This window comes from Molossus molossus, unplaced genomic scaffold (assembly GCF_014108415.1).
Source record: "Molossus molossus isolate mMolMol1 unplaced genomic scaffold, mMolMol1.p scaffold_m16_p_3, whole genome shotgun sequence".
NCBI lineage: Eukaryota > Metazoa > Chordata > Mammalia > Chiroptera > Molossidae > Molossus > Molossus molossus.
The window spans coordinates 5,260,676-5,280,996 of record NW_023425366.1 but is presented as its reverse complement, the minus strand read 5'-3'; positions in this window follow the sequence as shown (position 1 = coordinate 5,280,996).

The window sequence follows — 20,321 nt, the reverse complement described above, 5'->3', positions numbered from 1 at the left end:
GACCGATGGGTTAAAGTTCACACGACATCCAAAGCATGGGTGGTGAGAACTGACTGTGTGTGTCCATATACACACATGCGTGCATGAATGCATACTCATTCTCTCCCTCCTGAAAGTGTTATATATTTGACATTGCCTCAATCACCAGATAGGAAGGAATCTTTGCAGCTTTTTAGGAAAAAAGGTAAAAATGTTTTAGCACATATATATATATATAAATTCATTTATTTAAGGGTTTATTAATATTATCAACTATGTTTTCAATGTTTAAAGATATGTATCATGATCTACTCAAGGTCTGTGTTTAATTTTTCAATTAACAAAAGATAAAAATCTGTCCCCCAAATTGAAATACTCCGGTAGTATAAAAGAAAATACAATAAAAAACTATGGGCTTTTACTCTAATTATCCAAACTGAGAATTTGTTTACTTTACTTTGGGAACAGATGTGATCCATCACAGTAGCCCATAAATAACGTGTCAAACTGTTCAGCTGATCAATGAATATAAATTATTGAAAAATAATGTAATTCCAAGGTCACCGAAGAATGAGCTTAGTGTTATTCAACAGGAAGGCTTTCCATTCTTAAAAATGTATGTGCATATTTAAAACGAGTCCTTTTGTTCTAAATGGAATTTCTGGCCCTCGAGGCAGATTTGTGTTTGCTCCTAGAAATAAATGATAATTCTTAGGCTGTGTGTATCTGAATTTCAGCGTTGTCTTCATTAGGGACAATTCTTTTGGAATTCTTACATAATCTGTGCGGTAGTTAAAATATGTCCATAAATCATTTCTTCAAAGTGTGGAGACTAATTTCCTTCCCTTTGAATGTGGGCTGTTTGCTACATCCAATGAGTCACTTTTCACTGATGGAATAAGGATGGAGTGATTGCACATAACTCCCAAGGTTCGTCCTAAAAGCCATGGTCACTTGCACCTTGCTCCGCTTGGATCATCGTATCTGGGGAAGTTGCCATGTCACAAGGACACTCAAGAGCCCGTGAAGAAAGAGGTCCATGTGGCAGGGAACCGAGGTCTCCCCAGCAACTAACACCATCCCAGGTGCATGAGGGAGCCATTTCCAAGAAGAGTTCTTCAGCCCAGCACCCTTCGGATGACCTTGACCTTGGCTCATGTGGTGTTGATCATCACCACAGAAACACTCAAGCCAGCCCTGGCGGATTTGGTTCCGTGGTTAGAGAATCAGCCCGCAGACCCAAGAGTCCCGGGTTTGGTTCCCGCTAAGGGCACGTACCTTGGTTGCAGTTTGTCCCCGGCCCTGTTGGGGCTGTGTGGATGGTGACCACTCAATGTGTCTCTCTCACATCGATGTTTCTCTCTCTCGTCTTCTCTCCCCATCTTCTCTCCCGCTCTATCTGAAGGTAAATGCAAAAATGTCCTCGGGTGAGGATAAAAAAAAAACAAAAAAAAAACCTCAAGCCAGAACCAGCCAGTGATGCTGTTCCTGAAATCCTGACCCACAACAACTGGAGAAGAAATGTTTCCAATTGTTTTTAAATCTCTAAAATTTGTGTAATTTGTTAATGCAGTACAGGTAACACTTATTTGGTATGAGGACATTTTTTCATCTTTACTACTAATAAAACGACTAATGGTGGCAGACCAACAGAAAATATACGTCAGGGTAGAAGGGTCTTTAAATGACAACACGCCCCCAGCTGGCAAAGCCTTGGTGTGTGGCTCTGGGGTGCCTTCTGCCCCTCGCTTCCAGGGACGAGAGCCCCCAGGCAGAGCCCAGGCACTTTGCAAGAGCCTGTGAAAACATTTAAAGATTTAACACAAAAACTGCATGAGACTCCAAAATCAGAAACCTGTCAAATAAAAGCATCGGCCGCTGTACCAAATGTACAAAAAGAACACGACAAAATAGAAATGAGTTGTTAGTAGTGTGTTTATAGAACATTAGTCAGCTGCAACCGACGTCAGCTCTCGGGCTATAAACAGACCCACTTCCTGCCGATTGTGGGGGCGCAGGAAGGGCTCCGGGGACTACGAGGGTCCTACATGCCTTCGAGCTTACTCGACCTGTGAACGTCCCTGGAGTAAAAAAAGGAACGGCAGTTCCTTTATATAAATTAGGGCATTTACTCTTCTAAAAGAAGTTTTCGTGGCTGCCAACAGGAATGTCCTTTCAGGAAGTGAAGCTCAAGGGCTTTGCGACCGGCAAGTATTTCAATGATTTCTCTAAGTGACTCTGGAAACGTGGAAGGGGAAAATGGAATTTTAATAATGTTTACTCGTTTCTTCTTCTATTTTTTTTTCTTCTCTTCCTCCCCCTCCTCCCCATTTCCTTTTCCTTTCTCCCTTCTTTAGAAGATTAGAAAAAAAACATTTTCTCCAGCATTTCTGGAGATCCTTGGCAAGATGAGGTAGAGAGAGCTTAGTGGACACGTTTAAGAGGGTGCAGAGACGGGTAGTTTGACTGTCATATACTAATTCATTTTATGTGTTTTATTTAGTTAGTTTTTTTTATTTTTGGTACGTGCCCCTAGCGGGAACCGAACCCGGGACTCTCGGGTCCACAGGCCGACGCTCCAACCACTGAGCCACTGAGAGCGTTTTATGTGTTTTATAGCCTGAGCTGAATATGTCACTTCTTATACTTTTTGTGATCGACATAGTGAGAAAGTAATAACCCAGATTTGACAGAATATTGTGACGACAATTTTGTAAGTTTCTTTAAAAATTAAAAAGCGTCACAGAAACACAAAGTATCTTGATAAGCAAACCCTCGAAGGGATTGGTACCAACGAGCCACACGGCAGGGCCTCCTGCAGAATGTCATCTAAACGTCAGCCTGTCTTGTCCTTGAACACAGAGTCCTGCAGCACTTAGCTTTCCCTGAATTCTGATCACAGAGAAGGGTCCGACCATAGATTTTACTTCTTCTTGCGGTTCCACAGCTGAAGTGGAAGTTTGGTGACAGATTTGATGAGCCGAAACAACAGTGTCCGGACTTGGCTTTCGAGGAATATAAGGAAATAGATCTGATACATCCAACCAGAGTTTGGGATCAGCAAAAAAATGTGTGCCCACTTGAGAAGAACTTAGATCCTCTCTCCAAATGTCTCTGAGATGCACCAGGACTGTGTGTAACCCTGTCATTGGGTGGTTGGTTGGTTGCTCCTCTCTCGGGGTCTCAAGGTACTTTCCTGAAATCCGCATTCTCTCATTCCATTGCCTTCCTTCGGGTTGCTGGTCTTGGTCCATGGACACCAATTGTTCATTTCTTTTGGAGCATCTGACTTCCATGTTGCCTACGGGACCCTGCACAGCCTGCTTATTATTTAATACTCCACTCGGACCACCTGGGTAGTGGCCTCTGGCCATGGGCATCTATGAGCTGTCTCACTTCCAAGGGCTCTGAGTTTCTGCACCTTGTCTTCCTGTCTCTGGTGTCTAGGAAACCATCTATCCCTTCTACATACAGATCTTTTTGTTTTTGTTTCTGATAGGAGGGGCCGGAGAAAGGAGGCTGGTAAATGGCGGAGCTCGTAGAACTGAGGGAATGAATTCTGGCCACTTCCAGCGGTCTGGCTCTCTCCGTGCGACAGGCTCTCCGTGACGGGGGAGAGGGAGGAGCTGGGAGGGTCGAGGATGCTCAAGGATCGCCATCAACCATTCCCACAATTAACCCGGCTCCGCTGCTGAGTCCAGCTTTCATTCGCTCTTACTCATGGGAGGTTCTCTCTCATGTCTTGTTTTCTTTTCTGAAATACAGTCAGCTATGTTTGTGTAGTTTAGGGTTTCAGTTATGGACCTGTGTTACTCCTTGCCCATGACCTCCTGGCTACAGTCAGACCAAGTAGGGGGCTGGGTACTTACTGAAGGATTACCAGTACTTCCTGGCGGGACTCTGCTCACTAAGAACAGAGAAGGGAGGGGTAGGAAGCAGTGTGAGGGAGGGTTCCCCATCTACCCCAGGCTGGGGTTCCCTATCTACCCCAGCACACGGCCTGGCTGGGTCTCAGGGGCCGTCCAGCCAGAACATCCACAACTCCTGTTTGAAAGCATCTCTGCTCTCTTTCTGTACAAATGCAGCTCACAGACACAGCATCTGTCTGGTCCCCTGGTGGGATGTGAAAGACTTTGGAGATTCAAGTGTATTTGTGAACTGCAAATATACACGTGTTTGCTGACGATGTCCATTGGATTGAAGTTCTTCGCTTCTACATTAGACTTCTACACAATCAGACAAGGGAAGGTCGGCATGTTGCTACGTGTCCCTTTCTGTCATGACCGTTAGCCAGAAATCAACCGTTTTGTTTGCTAGGAAAAAGCGTTTAGGAAGAGGATTTCCCTTCCGCGGACGGAGGGGCACCCAGCGCACCTGCTGCTCTCTGGTGCCGGGACCTCTGAGGACTCACCTGGCTGGAACTCCCCCTGCAGACCACGGGCCCAGCAGCCGGGGAGAGAAACCTCCATCGTGACAGAGCGGGTTTCAGCCTGGTGTGCTTCCTAAGTGCTTCTGTGGGAAAAATAAATACCATCGGAAAAAAGACAGAAATTAATTATGGTCGAAAATACATACAAAACCCACAGCGACTCTTGGACTATCAAAACATCTCTGGTTTAAGAAACACAGAACTATCTGTTTAATGTGTCCACTGTCTTAAAAGCTTTTTTTCCCCTTTTTTTTTAAAGAACACACTGTTATTTTGGCCGATCGGACCCAGAATTGTACACAGTACCATTGAAAGCAACTAAGAGACGTAGGACTCTCTATACCCTTGTTTACCTTTTCCATGGAGGGTTATTCGGTGTGGGGACGGGCTCTTATATCTTGTAACCACACCATTCTCTAAACAATGCAGAAAGTATTTAAGCAAGTATGAATTCCTAGCCACAGCAAAGGTAGAATAATCGCCTGTCATTTACATTATCCATTAGGTTAAAAACTGTGTGTGGGGGCGGAGCCCGAAGTATTAAATACCTAATGACATTTTTATGTTTTTACTGTTATCATTGGACACAGTCTTGCGAATAATTTTTCTTGGCTCCTGGTGAGTTTTTCTTTCTCCCTTAAAACGAGTGTTATAACTTACGCGGGCACACGCGTGTATGTATGTTATCAGTTCGAACTGATTTCAGACCCTGCAACCCGCCAGATTGTGCTAGTCTCATCATATCACACAGACCACTTTATCTCACTTATTACTCAACATCCTGGCCCAAGAAGCTGGAACACTGAGCGCGCGCACGCACACACACACGGACAGAACTAACGAGCCGCTGCCTAGGAACCGAGAGAAGTGATGACGAGGGTCAGAGTTGTCACTTTAACTCCTGCGTCTACCATCACCCCAGCCGGTCCTCACACACTTTGCGAAAACAAAAGAATTGCGCTGGTTTTCTGCTTCCCGATGGTGCCATCGGCTAAAAATAAATCATCGACTCTTGGAGTTCCTCTGAGCGTCTAAGAGAGAAAAAATGAGCTCCCCCACCCAACCCATCACTCATGAATCCAAGAATATTAGTGAGTATCGTTGTGAGAAAAACCTCTTCTGTCCGAAGTCCCAGAGCCTGGTCAGTGTACAGATAATTCCGTAAGCCGTGTAACTGCTTTCTGAAAGGCGAGAGCCCCGGCAAGGTTTCTGAAAACACGTACACCTGATTTCTAGATCACTGAGACGGACTGGAGCTGACTGTGTGTGGTTTCCTGGGGCCAGTGGTTTCTTCCGGCTCACACGGGGTTGTGGTTGCCTTCCTGAATGGGCCCCGAAGGGCAAGCTTACCCGTCATCACTGTCTTGCCACCAATCACCCCTTTGTCCCTTTGCTCGCCATCATTCCTTGTCAGCAGCATCTCCGGGCTACTTCGGTTGTCCATATCCACTGGAGGATCTCACCACCAAGGGGCTTAGTGCTGTGTGGGTCAGGGTCCAGCTAAAAAATAGAACCCAGTTGGAGTACTTGAAACGAGGGAGCTGCCGGCGGGATTTGATTACCAAGAGCTGACACCTCATGTGAAACTACAAGTGAACTCGAGATGAAGGAACTGGAAGGACTTTGCCCCCGGCTGGAGGGACTAAGGCTCGGGGCTGTTGCCAAAACCAAGAACGCCTGGGAAGGAAGCTGAGAGCAGAGAGAATTCGGACAGGCAGAGACCCTGGCATCTTTAGGGAGGGCTGGGCCGTCAACCACCCCATCCTTCTGTCGTCAGGGACCTCTCTCCTCCAGAACTGCTCGGGCAGATATTCTTGAGGTGTCCAAAGCTCCCTAACCCCTGTGTACCCCTCCTGCCCTCAACTTGTTGAACTCACTCCCAACACAAGCTCACCCGTCCTCTGGCCACCATGGTGCGGTGTCTCCTCCCGGGGCTACTGTCCCTGGGCTTGGCATTCTGTTTTCATTCTTCTCGTGGAGAATTGAAATCATCTCTGTTCAACTCTCATTTGTGTCTTGAAAACATTCTGCTCGTCGTAGCCATAAACATGAGCAAGTCTCCCCTGTTCCCTGCCACCCCCATAAAAAGAGAGAAGAGAAGGCCCACCTTTCTGTCCTCCCGGTCAGTGGAGATTTTGAAAACATTGTTTATGCTCCGCTGTCTGCTCCTCCTCACCTCCCGATCCCAGGTCAACTCGCTGGACTCGCCCGCTCTTCCCTCTGACCCATCGCACTCCCCAAAGCCTCCTGTGTCTCCCACAAACTTCGTCTTGCTGTAACGGAGAGGATGTTTTAGGATTGCTACAAAAATGTATTTTTGTCCCTGCAATCCCTCATTTCTAGTTACCCCTCAGCTCTCGCCTCAAGAACTATATTGGAGGCTCCAGAGAGCAGCTTTCTCCACTGTCCGGAGAGGCCTCTGTGCCACCGGGCAGACGGAGCTGCCCTCGGGCTGGGAGCTCCCCCGCTCCCCGACGACGACCCCTGGAACAGCGCTCTCCAGAGTGGGCTGGAGCCCAGCCGCTCCGCCCACGGGACCGGGCAGATCTATCCACGGCCACGGAAGCAGGAGCTCCGGGTGGGGTCTAGAGACAGGGTTTCAGTGACCCTTGCAGGTACTCCGATGCGCGCCGCGTGCCGCGCGCTAATGGGAGGAAGCGCAACAGGCGGAGGAGCGGAGGTCTGCGGAGTGTACGGCTTTCACTCGGTCCATTTTCTCCGGGGGTGGAGGGGCACCCCGAAACCCCGGGGGATGTTGCAGGAAGAGGTGAGGCAAGCTGAGTGCTTCTCCCAGCAAAGCCCGAGGGGATGGATGCCTCAGGGCAAGCATGCTGGGCGCCGCCGGGCAGGGCGCGGGCAGAAGGCCTCCCCACTGGGCGAGCAGAGCAAGCTGGATGCCAGGCCTCGGGGCGCCCAGGACAAGCGCAGGCCTCTGCGGGTGCAGACTCAGCGACGGAGCGGTTTCCGTGCTGGCACGGAGCGCAGGTGGGGTCTGTGCTTCCTGGAAGTCCTGGTGCCCGGTGCTTGGCCCTGCCCAGTCCCAGGCGGAGCGAAGGAGCCCTCACTGAGAGACGAGTGCGGAGTGGGCAGAAAGGAGGGCCAGGAACAAGGGTTACAGCCGGCTAAGCCCAGGCGGAACTCAAGACCACGTCACCTTGAAAGACGGCACTGCAGGGCCAATGCGCACAGGGTAACAGAAGTTTGAATTTGGCCCCGCTCATTGTAGGTACTAAAGAATCGGGTATATTGTTAATGTTGTCTTCAAAGAAGAGGCAGAAGGAGAAAAAGGAGGAGGAGAAGGTGGGGGGGGGGGGGCCTTCCCAACTTGTTAAGAAAGTGAAAATTTGTCTTACCATTAAATTCTAAAAAATAGATCAACATGAATTACAGGAGCAGTATTGACCGACTTAAGTGAGCAAAGTCTTTGATACGATTTCTGCAGCTGCTTGGGTGAATGGCTGAGCAAGTTGAGTTTTGTACTTTTGTGTGTTATTGTAATTATTTATGCGTGAACATAAGCTCACGAACTTATGAGTGTCATGCGTGGGTTTATATGTAACATGGAAACCAGGGGGGAGTTTAACATCATGAGCTTCAGGCTGTACCCTCTCTTAGCCAAAGTTCTGTGTTTGGCTCATATTTCGTCCCTATTAACACTCGAAACCACTTACAGCCCCACTGTAAAAAATACGTGATTATTCGACAATCTAAACTACATGAACGTCGTCTGAAACTTATTACGTCTTAATACCCAGCTTATTTGTTTAATTTGTTTAATGAAATCAGTATCTGCTGGATTTGATTACATAGTCAGAAAGATTACTTGAAAGACTTTGCACAGTAAAAAAATAAGATTTATGAAATCTCGACTAAGCAAGAATAAAAGTTAAAAGTTGGTTTAAAATGTAAACACAACTAGAATAAAAATTATTCACTGATGATCTCCTTTCTCCAGACTAGTTCTTACTAGGCATCCTCGGTGGTAGAGGTCAAATGCAAATTCTAGTTCATTTAAGCACCCCCAGGCATCATTATATATTTGAATTAATTGTATATAATTCACTGACTCAAGCCTAAAGTTTGATTCTACTTTATTTATATGTTCAAGCAAATATGTATTGAGTACATACTAGGTACCAGGATGTACATAGCAATACATAACACAGAATGCTTTTTATCATGTCTCGTGGGAAGACAGAAAGTAAATGGGGGGTTGCAATAGAGTGTAAGTGTGCTTGGTGTGGAGAAGAGAGAACATAGGAGGCCTCCTGCCATTTCATTGGAACCCTGTGAGTAGATGTAAGTCATCCTGATGAAAAGATAAAAAACAATGTTCTTCACACCAGAAACAATATAGGCAAAGGTGCAAATAACATCATGAGCACACTGGATGGATTAAAGCATGAAACATTGCAGGACCATGTGATAAGACAAGAAAAGAGTGCAAGGTACAGGCCAGATCATGATGGGATTTTCATGCTATGCCAAGGAATTTCAGTTTTATCTTGAATACCCTTACTGAAGCAACTGAAGGATCCTTTCCTATGGAATGAAAAAAGATTCTTATTTTGTATCAAATCCCTATGATTTCTTTATGAATAACTCATTATAAGGGGTTGAAGCAGACATTAGGAGTTTCTTACCTAAAATCAATTGTATTGCTCTCTATTGAGCTCTTTTGAAGGGTAAATGAGATAATAAATATCAAGTTGACAATACAGAGCTTGACATATAGGTAGTGTTTAATAAATGCTAACTATTATGAATGAAAAGAAAGATTGTTTTCTTTCTATATACAGCAGTGACTATGTATGCCTTGAAAGATCCCATAGAGAAGAGATACATTCATGTGCTCTAACCGGTAGGTTATTTTAAGTATGAGCTACTTTCAGTGAACTGAGTCTATTCTTAATTTGATTTCAGTTTCCAAAAACATCTAACATTATGCAAGAGAGTATGATCTTTCCCAGGTTTCCAACGTAGGCTTCCTGAGTTATTTAAATGGGATTTGATAACCAGTAGGTCTCCTGTGTGGTCATATTGTTGTAACCCAGGAGAGTCATCCTCACTCAGACATCAAGTAATTTTGAATATTAGGAGCTTTATTACCTGCGCAGGGACTGCAGCCAACCTACACAGAGGAGAACTGCAGCCCCGAGCTCAGGGGGAGTGTTGCTTATATAGGACAGGGGTTACTCAAGAGTTTAGCAGAGCAAGCAAGCTACGTGTACAGAAGCAGATATCAGCAGTTAGTAGCTGCACAAGTTGTTTGTTTTATTTTCTTAACATTTACTAAACCCTAGCCTTGAATGCCTCATCGTCCCGTCTGGCATCTCCTGATTAGTTAAGCTCATGGTCAATACCCCTGTGGTCATGGCTGATGCATACCTTCCTCTTCAAGAATTTTTGCAAAAACAACTCGGGTTCAAGGAACCCAGGAGAGGTTCCTTCTTTTAGCAGATGGAGAATTACTGGGTTATAACAATATTGTGAGAAGAAAAAAAAAAACACCTTTAGTTAAACATACCTCTATTCTTCCTTGATCATCATCATCATCGTCGTCATCATAGTCTCCAGCAATGAGCATTGATTCGTCATTCATAATCATATAATAACAATCCAAGATGGATTGATATGAATCTATGAACAGCAAGACCAAAACTGATGTATGGATTGTGTGGGCAAGTGGTGGGCAGAGGGGAATACGTTAAGCTGGTATTTGAGTGGCATACGATGGTGGTAAGTAAAGTTAGAGAGGAGAGGCTCTGGCAGAAAGACCACAAACAATGAGGAGATTGATTGTGAGGGGTGGTGTGTGTATGTATGGGGGGGGTTCCTCACGGGGTAGTGGAAGGAGACAAGAATGTAGGACTGAAAACGAGAGAGATGGATTTGGACCTATAGCAGGTAGACTGATGGAAGAGTTTTGAATAGAATTCCACTGAATCAGAATCAATAAAATTCTGTCCGAAATGAGAATTGTCTGACTTTGAAATATACTCTCTAATTAGCTTGAGTTTGATTTCCAAGTAGCCAAGATTCTAGGATGAGTTTCAGCCTGATGAGAGTTTCCTACCTCAGTTCATCTTTTAAAAAAGGTTTCATTCCACCCTAGCCAGTTTGGCTCAGCAGTTGGAGCATCGGCCTGCAGATCTGAGAGTTCTGGGTTCAGTTCCCGCTAGGGGCATGTACCAGGAAAAAAAGAAGAAGAAAAAAAAAAAACTCAAAAAAAGTTTCATTCCACCTGCTTTTAAATTTTATGTCAATGAGTTGCAAAGTCAAAGGGTATAATGGTTGGGGGTGGGAGGATGAACAACATTTCTGGATTGTGGGAGAATATCTTTCCAGCTGAGAGTTGGTATTAGATCTGGAAATCAGCTCTGGAGTAAGAATTTGACCATCAAGGACTATCTGTGTTCAGGTTTAGCTCCACAGAGTTGTTCATGTTTTTCTGAGAAGAAATGTTATAACCCTGAATGGCTATTTTGGGTCAGTTTACATGCTTTTACCAACTGGCCAATTTGCTTAAAATGTTAGGATTCTGGGAAACAGATCATTCCAGAAATTAATCATCTCATCATGCAAGAATATCTAACGTGGGCTGGGACGAAGCAAGTAAACCGAGCTGTGTCCTCCATACACTGATGTCATGGAAATGGGACTATTACATTTCTCTTCCAAATGGCTGGTGTTGCCCATCTTCATAAGCAGAACAAAACCAATTCTGTCAGGGAATCCTGACTACATGGGTGGCCCCACTGAAGAGGTAAAGATTTCTGTCTATGAAGATGCTCAGTTTCTAAATTAGACACACACACCATTTTCAAGAGCAAAAGTCCATGGTTAACGAGTTCAAATCGCTTTAGCATGCAGTAATTAATGACTGCCATTCCTTTCAATCTGGGATGTGAGATCTACAGCTTTTGGCCCAGCAGGATAGCAATACTGTGCGTGCCCTTGGCGTTCCTTCGTGGGCTGTAAACCCAGCTCTCACCTGCACACACACTTGGTAACATACATTCATTTACACGTGTGCACACCTTCTTACCACGTGCACAGGAATACTACTCTTTCTGACTCTCCACACAAAGCCTAACATATTTTCCTGAAAATCTCTCCGTGCTCAGACACACAAAAATAGCAACGATACATCAGGCCTTGGAAAAGCATTTCATGAATAGATGGACCAGGGCGTACTTCTTGTTGTACATCATTTAATTGTTATGTATTTAAAATGAGACACATTGCTAATATTCCTTTCCAGCTTTCATATACTTCAAATTTATGATGTCAATGCTTAGTGGCAATGACATCACAAGATGAATTCAAAGTAGTGACTGCGTCTAAAACGCTCGGAGCGGGCCGATCACTCAGGCGCGCTCCGCGGGGGCACACAGGTCAGCGCAGCGATCTGTAACCTCGCGCCGCTTGGAGGTTCATGAATTACGCATGCGGCGGGGAGAAATGGAGCAACTGAATTTGACTAAAAGACCCTTTTCGCCAAAAATTTGCTGGAATGGTTTCTTCTAATGTATTTCAGTGATTAATCAATTTGATTTAAAATGCTAGAATTATTTAAGGTCTGTACTTGGAATTGACTGTGAACTCAAAGCATGTTTATATTTATTGCATCAACTAAGTAAACAGCATAGGCTTAATGCTTTTAAAATGCTTTCCAGTAAAATTTAGGTCAGTACTTACTCGTTAGCTATCAGCCACGAAGCTACATGGACGTGTTTGATTAACAGTGTGCGTCTCCCGCAGTGCTGTGTGTGATTTCTGCAATTTGATGCCTTCGGCAGAAATTCCATATCAGCTGCGATCATGTACTTAAAGATGTTTCACTTGCATTGATCTGTATTTTTCCATATTTACGCACTTTCTTTTCTGAATGCTCTTTGCCTTCGTTGGAGGACAAACAGTTCTACCACATAGATCCCCTTTAAGACAGGAAAATAGAAATGCTCAGGGGGACCGATTTCCTGACCGCGCAGTGGGCTGGCGGGCGTGGTCTCAGTACAGGGGTCACCAGCGATGACTGGAAATTAGGATTGTTTGGCATTTTAACCACCATCTGACCCTGTGATACACTGCATACCCCCCTTACTCTATAGCTGTATTAATGGCGCCACAAAACCAGACTGTCTGGAAAGAAGTATTTTCCTCCCTTGCTCTAGCAAGCAGTTTCTGAGTTTGATCCAGATTATTGCTGGTACATGTTCATGGATAAGTGCTATAATGAATGCTTAAAAAAAAGAATGAAAATAACTCGGCTAGAGTATTAGAAGAAGCAGTTTGATTACATGTTTGCATCTTCCAAATCTCACTATTCTCTACTGAAGATGTTTCACGGTTATAAATCTCCCCACCCACCGTGGAAAGGAAAGAGAAAAGGAAATGGTGAGTGTCAGTCCAAAACACTAGCATCTGTCAGATTAAAAAAAGAAAGAAAGAATTAATGTATAAATACTACCAGTTTGGGCATTAACAAACCCTGGTGGCTACATTTGTCCTGCTGAATGGTGGCATTTGGTTTAAGACAACGTAGAAATTACAAGCTGAACAATGGGAATTAACTGGCGGAGATAATTCAGTTGAAAAGGTAAGGCCACTGGAAACTCCTGCTTCGGCTAAGATGTCCTCTTAGGGTGAACCGTGTGAGCCCACATGGACCAGTACTGGTCTGCAGGAGGCCAGCCGGAAATGATCACAGGATCCTTGTATTTTAGTTTTTGGAAAGGTAGGCGGATCAATGGACAGGGTTCATTTACATCGTAGTAGAAGAAGACACGGGATTGGAGGATTGGAGGGTTCCGTCTGATGCTTTGTCCTCGTTCCTCCTGTCCATGTTTCTACAGGGTGCACGTGGAGCTGGCTCGGTCAGAGCATCCTTTATCTTCGCCCCGATGTCCTCAGTGCCAGCTCACATACCCAGAACCCTTCAGGGCATTTTCTGTCGGGAGGCAGGTCGAATCTGGCATATTCAAATCGGACTCATCTTGTTCTGCAGTAACCTCCTTCCGCACTGTGACCTTTCTGTGATTGGCGTCACTAGCTTTTGCCCCAGAGAGGGTCCCAACAAGCTGTGTTAACATGAGCCCCTCCATCCAGCCCGGAACCCTGCTGTCGTGTCTACTTTACCCGACTTCCAAGTTTTCAAATTTATTTTTAGGACTAGTCTTCTTCTTTGAGGAGTTTCAGCCACTGCTATACCTTCAAACTGCCATACCATTAACAGAATACAATCTTTTCGTGTGCATGAGTTGTAAGTCACTTGCCAGCAGCTCCAGTTTCAATCAAGTCTCGTTTTCAAGTCTCTTCAGTTTGGCTACTTCTGTTTCAGGGTTTCTAACCTGGTCAATTTCTCTCCTGAGCCCTGCATATACAATTACAATTTCTGACTGGAATTCAGATTGTACACCTAGAAATAACCCACATGTTTCTTGGACTGTCCAAAAGCTACCTATTCCTTCAAGTGTCTTCAACCCCCAAACTCACTTTTGATGCTGCTCAGTCCAGTCCTCTTCAATGTGTGTGCGTGTACCTGTCATTGACAGTCCCTCTCCCCATCGGAAGCCACCAGGAGTATCTGAAACCATAGCTGAAACCCGGTCCCCATATCCCTTTGCAATTCCTTCTCCTTTCCCTTATATAGAAACTGTGTCCCAAGCCACCGGGTGCTTCTGTCGTCCAGACCTGACCTTGTTCCATTGTTGATGTCTTCCCCAATGTCAGCTCAGCTGGACCCCTCCACGGGGGCCCAGACGTGCTTTCTGACCTTGAGTTCCACTGAAGTTAAAAGCCCTTTCCGATGAACTTAGTCTAGATCTCTGCTCCCTAGAAACTAGCAACACTCTCCTGGGTGGGATTCTAGCATGATTAAGTTGCAGTGCTTGACGATAGGTTCCTAAATTCCTCCAACAATTTCGAATTTCCTAGAATGCAGGGATTTTGGTTTTCCTGACTCCTCCGCAGTATTTTTCAGGCAGTTAGTCAATATTTGCGTGATTGAACGGAACTGAAAATCAGGCCAAGGGAGAGGAAAGATACAATAGGGAGCAGGAACCTGATGCTGGGCTGGCAGAGAGTGGGCAGGAGTTTAGCAGCTTGTTGTGAAGACTTGGAAGCTGCTGGAAGGGGGCCGATAAAGGGGGATCGTTTCATTTTGTTAACGATGGGATAGATTAGTGGCTCTCAAGCATGGCTGCATGTTTTTCTTTCCTAGGGGAGCTGTCACAAAACGTTATTACTTGCTCCGCTCCCTACAACCCCTCACCGCTTCCCTCTGATTTAATCGATCTGGAATGGAACACTGATTATGTTCTCAAAGTCTTCGTAAGAAGCACTGGCGCAGGACTTGGCTACCCGGCGTGGTCCCAGGGCCAACAGGATAGGCATCGTCTGGGAGACTGAACCCCCTGCCACACCCCAAAACCCCAGAATCGGAACCTGCATTTTCCCAGGCTTGCCCAGGTGGTTCACATGCACGTACAGTTTAGAACCGCTGCTCCCTGGGATCCGTATTTCATCCTGGGCTCTTGAGGGATCACCTGGACACACTAAGAGCCTGGGTCAGTAGTATTGCCAAGGACACCTCGACTCCCCCAGGCTCAGGCACAGCCCATCGAGCTCAGAGGGCTGCTCACATGCTGAGTTCGTCCAAGCGAGGCAGGGAGTGTGGGAGCAAGAAAATGGGCCTGTTGTAAGGCCGAGCTTGCCCGAACCTGGCAATTACTCCAATTAGCTTTGCATCCCTGTCTTTTTTTTCGGGATCAATTCTGTGCACTGTGACTCAGCACCTCTGCCTCTTTCCTGTCTTCTCCTCTAACAATTTCATCCTCTTCCAAGAAAATCTATTTCTTTGTTGATCATCCAGAATTTTAAAGCTACTTATCCAAAGCTTCTTACGGGGGAGTATTAATGCTAATGGATTTAGTGCTAACCACACCAGTCAAGACGTCAACCGCATCCATGAAAGGGTATTCCTGCTTCCTGGCTCCTTAATGCTGGGGAACTAATCAATAGGAAGTTTGGAAGGATGAGTGTGTGAGGGAGAGGACATAATCTCCTAATGCTGACACGGGCTCGCTGTCTCTCAATAACCAACCCAAAGCTCGTTTTTAAACTTTGAACATTGGACATAGTACCTCTCTCTGAGGAGGTCAGCCTTGGTTTACCCCCAAAGTCACCAGGCAGAATGATCTAGTGCCACACTGTCCAGAATAACAGCCACTAATGATGCACGGTCGCTGAGTATTTTGAGGGTGACCAGTCCAATCTGAGCTGTGTATGAAAAAGAAGGGAAATGCCTGATTGATTATTTTATGTGGATTACATGCTAAAACCATACTGTTTCAGATCTATCGGACTAAAGAAAACATTGTTAACATTAATTTGAACTGTAACATTTTAGATTTTAAAAGTGAGACTAGCAGAGAATCAGCAGCCCACGTGTGGCTTGCAGAATAATTAGTTCTGTTAGCTCGCACCCCCCTGGAAGAACGGGGCTGCCCTTCCAGGCTCAGGTCCGGGCCAGTGGTCGCTGTCGCCCTGACTTAGTCGTGATGCTAGTCCACAGCCAAGTGGGAACCCACAGACTGCAGCTGGTTAGGGAACTCCACCACGGCTCGGGTGGCGGGAGCAGGGGCAGAAAGTGGCAGAAACATTAAATCGTAGATAATTCGGTTTGCATCTATGTTTTTCCTCTTTATACCATACTATCCAGAAAATTTATATGTTTTCATAAACAGTTTTAATAATTTATTTTTGTTACAGATGTTTCTCCTTTTCCACCTCTAGACCCCCTCCTCCCCATCCCGCCCCCTCACCCCTCCAGCACTGTTGTCTATGCCCATTGGTTACGCACACATGCATATACGTTCTTCAGTTCATCTCATTCCCCCCACCCCGAGGTTTGTCAGTTGAACCATACTCCTTTCTATGTCTCTTTCATTGTCTATTTCATTCATCAGCCCACCTTGTTCATTATATTCCACAAATAAGTGAGATCATGTGGTATTTGTCTTTCTCTGATTGGCTTATTTAACAGTTTTTAAGGTGATTTTTACTAGTTCAGGGAGCATTTTGGAGACGGTTTGGCTGGAGCTAAAGTGGTGGCATCTGTGTTTGAGAACACATTCAGGAGATAGATCAAATCTAAATAACACACAATTATTGAACATCTATCTTGTGCAAGGTGCTATACCCAGGGATGCTCCATGCTGAAAACAGTGTATGTTTTATCAGAAGATGGCCATTGGAGAGCTTGGAGATATTCAGCCTATTAGCCCAGCACATCTAAACAAAATAGCTGGGCAATGTCAAGAGCGTAAACAATACAGAACTGTCTTTACGCACAAGGTGGCTGAATGGTCCCTGCTTGCATTCGTCTGTTTTTACCATCTCTACACTTTCACATCAGCCTCAAGTCACTTCCTTTTCTCCTGTTTTAAGCAGAGTATCAGCCACGTTTCTTCTGGAGCTTAGGGGCCTGAGCATCAGGCTAACCTTGTGCAAGTCTCACTGACTGGAATAGATGAACTGTCAATAGCTGGAACAAATAGGTGACATTTGGTCTTTCTTGGGGAAGAGTGTGATGGTGAAATTAGACTCATATTGATCTGCGGTTACCAAATACTAAATCCTAGGGTATCCCCGGTAGGTCATCTATTAATCTGTGGATTATTCAGTGAAATAATTTTTCCATGACATCAACAGCTTTCAATATCTATAACAGCATTTCTTTTGACAGTTTAAAGGGAATATATTTTTAAAAAACAAAATACAGCCTACCAAAGCTATATAGAGAAATGATACAATGTAAACAGGACCCCATGATTGGCAGTCTTGACCAAAGTTGTAATGTTAAAACATAAATTCTAACTGGAAACATAGGAAACCCATTCGAAATCAAAAGAGAGTCGATAGGGTGCAAAGTAATTTCCACTGGGGCCCCTGTCTGCATGGGTTTTCTCCAGGTACCCTGGTTTCCTCCCACACCCCTAAATCGTCCCAGTCTGGGGGACTGTGTATGTTCAGTGGAAGGACATCTTGTTCAGGGTGGGTTTCCCTCTGGCACCATGATTTACAGGTGAGGCTCCGCCCCCCAAGACACTGAACTGGAATAAGTAGATTGGAAAATCATACTTTCACTTATTTTTATTAATCTTTCTTAAGTGTAGGTATAGCTTATGTTTCTTTTAGTGTTTAATATTAGAAGTGTTTTGGGCCTTTACGTAGAAGTTTGGTGCTGTTTTTGTGACCAAAAATATGTTGTACACACTTACCTCTTTGTTTACATCAATTAACCTGTGGTCAAATTGGTTTCATTATATGTCATTTCTCTTAAAGTCACAGTTTCCAAGAACCGATGTAGGAGATTACGCAAGGACTTACTGTGTATTACTGTGAGGTTGAGGGGCTGGAAGATGGACGTTTTGTAACCTTGTGTTATGCACTCTCACCTGACCAGGGGGGAAACCTGGCCCACCCAGGTGTATTGGGTGCTTCATTTGCATGTGAATAAGGGTTTGTAATCTTTTGACTTCGAGGAAATAATTTTACCTGGGGCTACCAATCTGCAAATAAATGGAACTGTGTCCAGAGATCTGGAGCATTTGCTCTCTTGCAAAGCTCCCTCTCACTCCAACCAGTGTATGGTTGTAGGTTCATTGCATTGCACTGATCCCGGCAGGCCAAGAGACAGCATATTACCAGTGTCCACGAGAAACAGTGGGTTCACAAGATCTGTGGAGAGGAGGGTGAAGACAGCCCATGCTTTCCATGGCATTAGGCCGATGTTTTTCAGACACCTGGAGTGAAACCTAATGGGTTGTAGCCAGAATGGGAAAAAAAAAAAAAAAAAAAACTAGCATGAAAATACCAACAGCCATTGCAATGTGTAAAAATAAGTACTGTTTCATGAAAAGCTTCCTTTAGTTGCATATGGGGTATGTGCCTATGTGTGTGTTTGTTTATTCTGGGTCAGCATGGAAGATGCGTTTCTTGTTGTGGACAGTCGTCAAAAATATTTAAAGAACATTACAAAATACATTTTAATGGGTAGCCATTAAAACGATGAGTCTGAAGTCTAGGAAAATGATCTTTCCCCAGAGCCGCAGAACTGATTAATAAGAGATGTGGACATAGAAGCCTAATGACGCCCCATAAACTTTACGGCACCTCGCTGCTACTTTAGTTCAACCTCAAATACTCTGCGCTTGAACATGGAGAAAAGCTGTGCTTCGGCTTCGAAAACAGATGACTTCGTGGGTGACTTTCCCGACTGCAAATAAGATGGAAGGACACGGATACAAAGTGTTCTTCTGGGTGTAGTTTAGATATGTAACAGCAACTATTTTTATATTTAGGGAAAGGGCGGCTGCGGGTTTCCTCCCTTCGGAACCGATGCTGGGCAGTAAGTGCCGGTGGACAGACAGGGTTTACGAGACGGCACATTTGGTGGGCGAGCAGAAAGGCCGCTGCTTTCCGTCGGCTCCTCTGGACACTCGGACCCGGCGGAGAGCATGCGCACGAATTCCAGCCGACTGCCGAAGGCTTCGTTCCCTCGCTGTGGGTGCGGATTCGGGGGTGCTGGCATGGAAGCTGAAAAAGGCTGAATGAAGAGATTAAGCCGTGTTAATCCATGGTAGACTACTGTAAACCACGATTAGTTATTGTAAAAAGTGACAATGTTTGTAACCATAAAAAAATAAGTGCTGGCCCTAGCCGGTTTTGCTCAGTGGTTGGAGCATCCGCCTGCGGACCAGAGAGTCCCGGGATCAGTTCCCACTAGGGGCACGTGCCACAAAATATATATGTATATGTGTGTATCCCGAATGGAAAATAGTTGAACATGTGTCTCAGAAACTGGGGATACAAGATATTAATCAGCTTGTACTGGATTACAGACATATATTTATACGCTTCCTTAAGGCCATCACATCCGCATCAGGTGCATATTGAAAATTCGGTGTTACAACGCTTTCCGGGACCTGTGGAAATGGAAATCAGGCCGAGGACAAAATGAAGAACTTTGGACAAATCTGGGTCCATTCTCTTCCTCTCATAAGTTCACCCTGAGCCCCGAATCTTAGTGGGACCCACATAGAAGTAACTCTATAATTTCTAGCAAACCTGGCAGCGTGTGGGTTTCCTTCCAGTAATAAGCATGAAAACATGAACCTCTTTCTAGAGATGTCTCTCTTACCCTTTGGCTCCCATACGTATTTTAGGATTGACATAGGCAACTTTTCCCAAAGACTGTACGGACTGCTTATATACACCTATAGATGCATGCACACATAATTTAGACGGTCATATTAGGCTAGGTATAGAATTATTTTTAAATTGCTGGTAGAGTAAATATTTTTAAGTGCAGCCGAATTAACCTCACCGGTATTTTTATTGACATCTTAATTGTTGTAAAAACATGTATTTTCATCTAATTATCGTTATCATTAACCTACCAACAATAACCTTCTGCATATTTCATGTGGTCGCGGGGCTTGTTATTACAGGCTGCTTTCAGAGCCGTGCATTTGCTGTGCTGTGTTTTTAACACAAATGCGACCCACTCTGCCTTTTCCATTTAAAATGCATAAGGCAGAGTGCATCATAACAGGATGTAACTACATATTAATCAAATTAGCACCACACTTCACAGGCTTGGGCTTTTTGCTGGGCTCCGGTTAGCTCACCATTCACGAAGCAAGCAGCGGCATAATGAACGGCTTGGCAAGGCGGCGGTTCATTTTCTTTCCAGAAGGATATAGCGTGGGTTCGCTTTCAACACGGGCAGGCATGTCGAGGAAGGGGAGCAGCGAGCATTAAGCTGAAGGACAATAAGTGGAATTTAGAATACAAAGGCGGTTTTGCCACTGATAAAACATAAATTCCGTAATTATTTGATGAC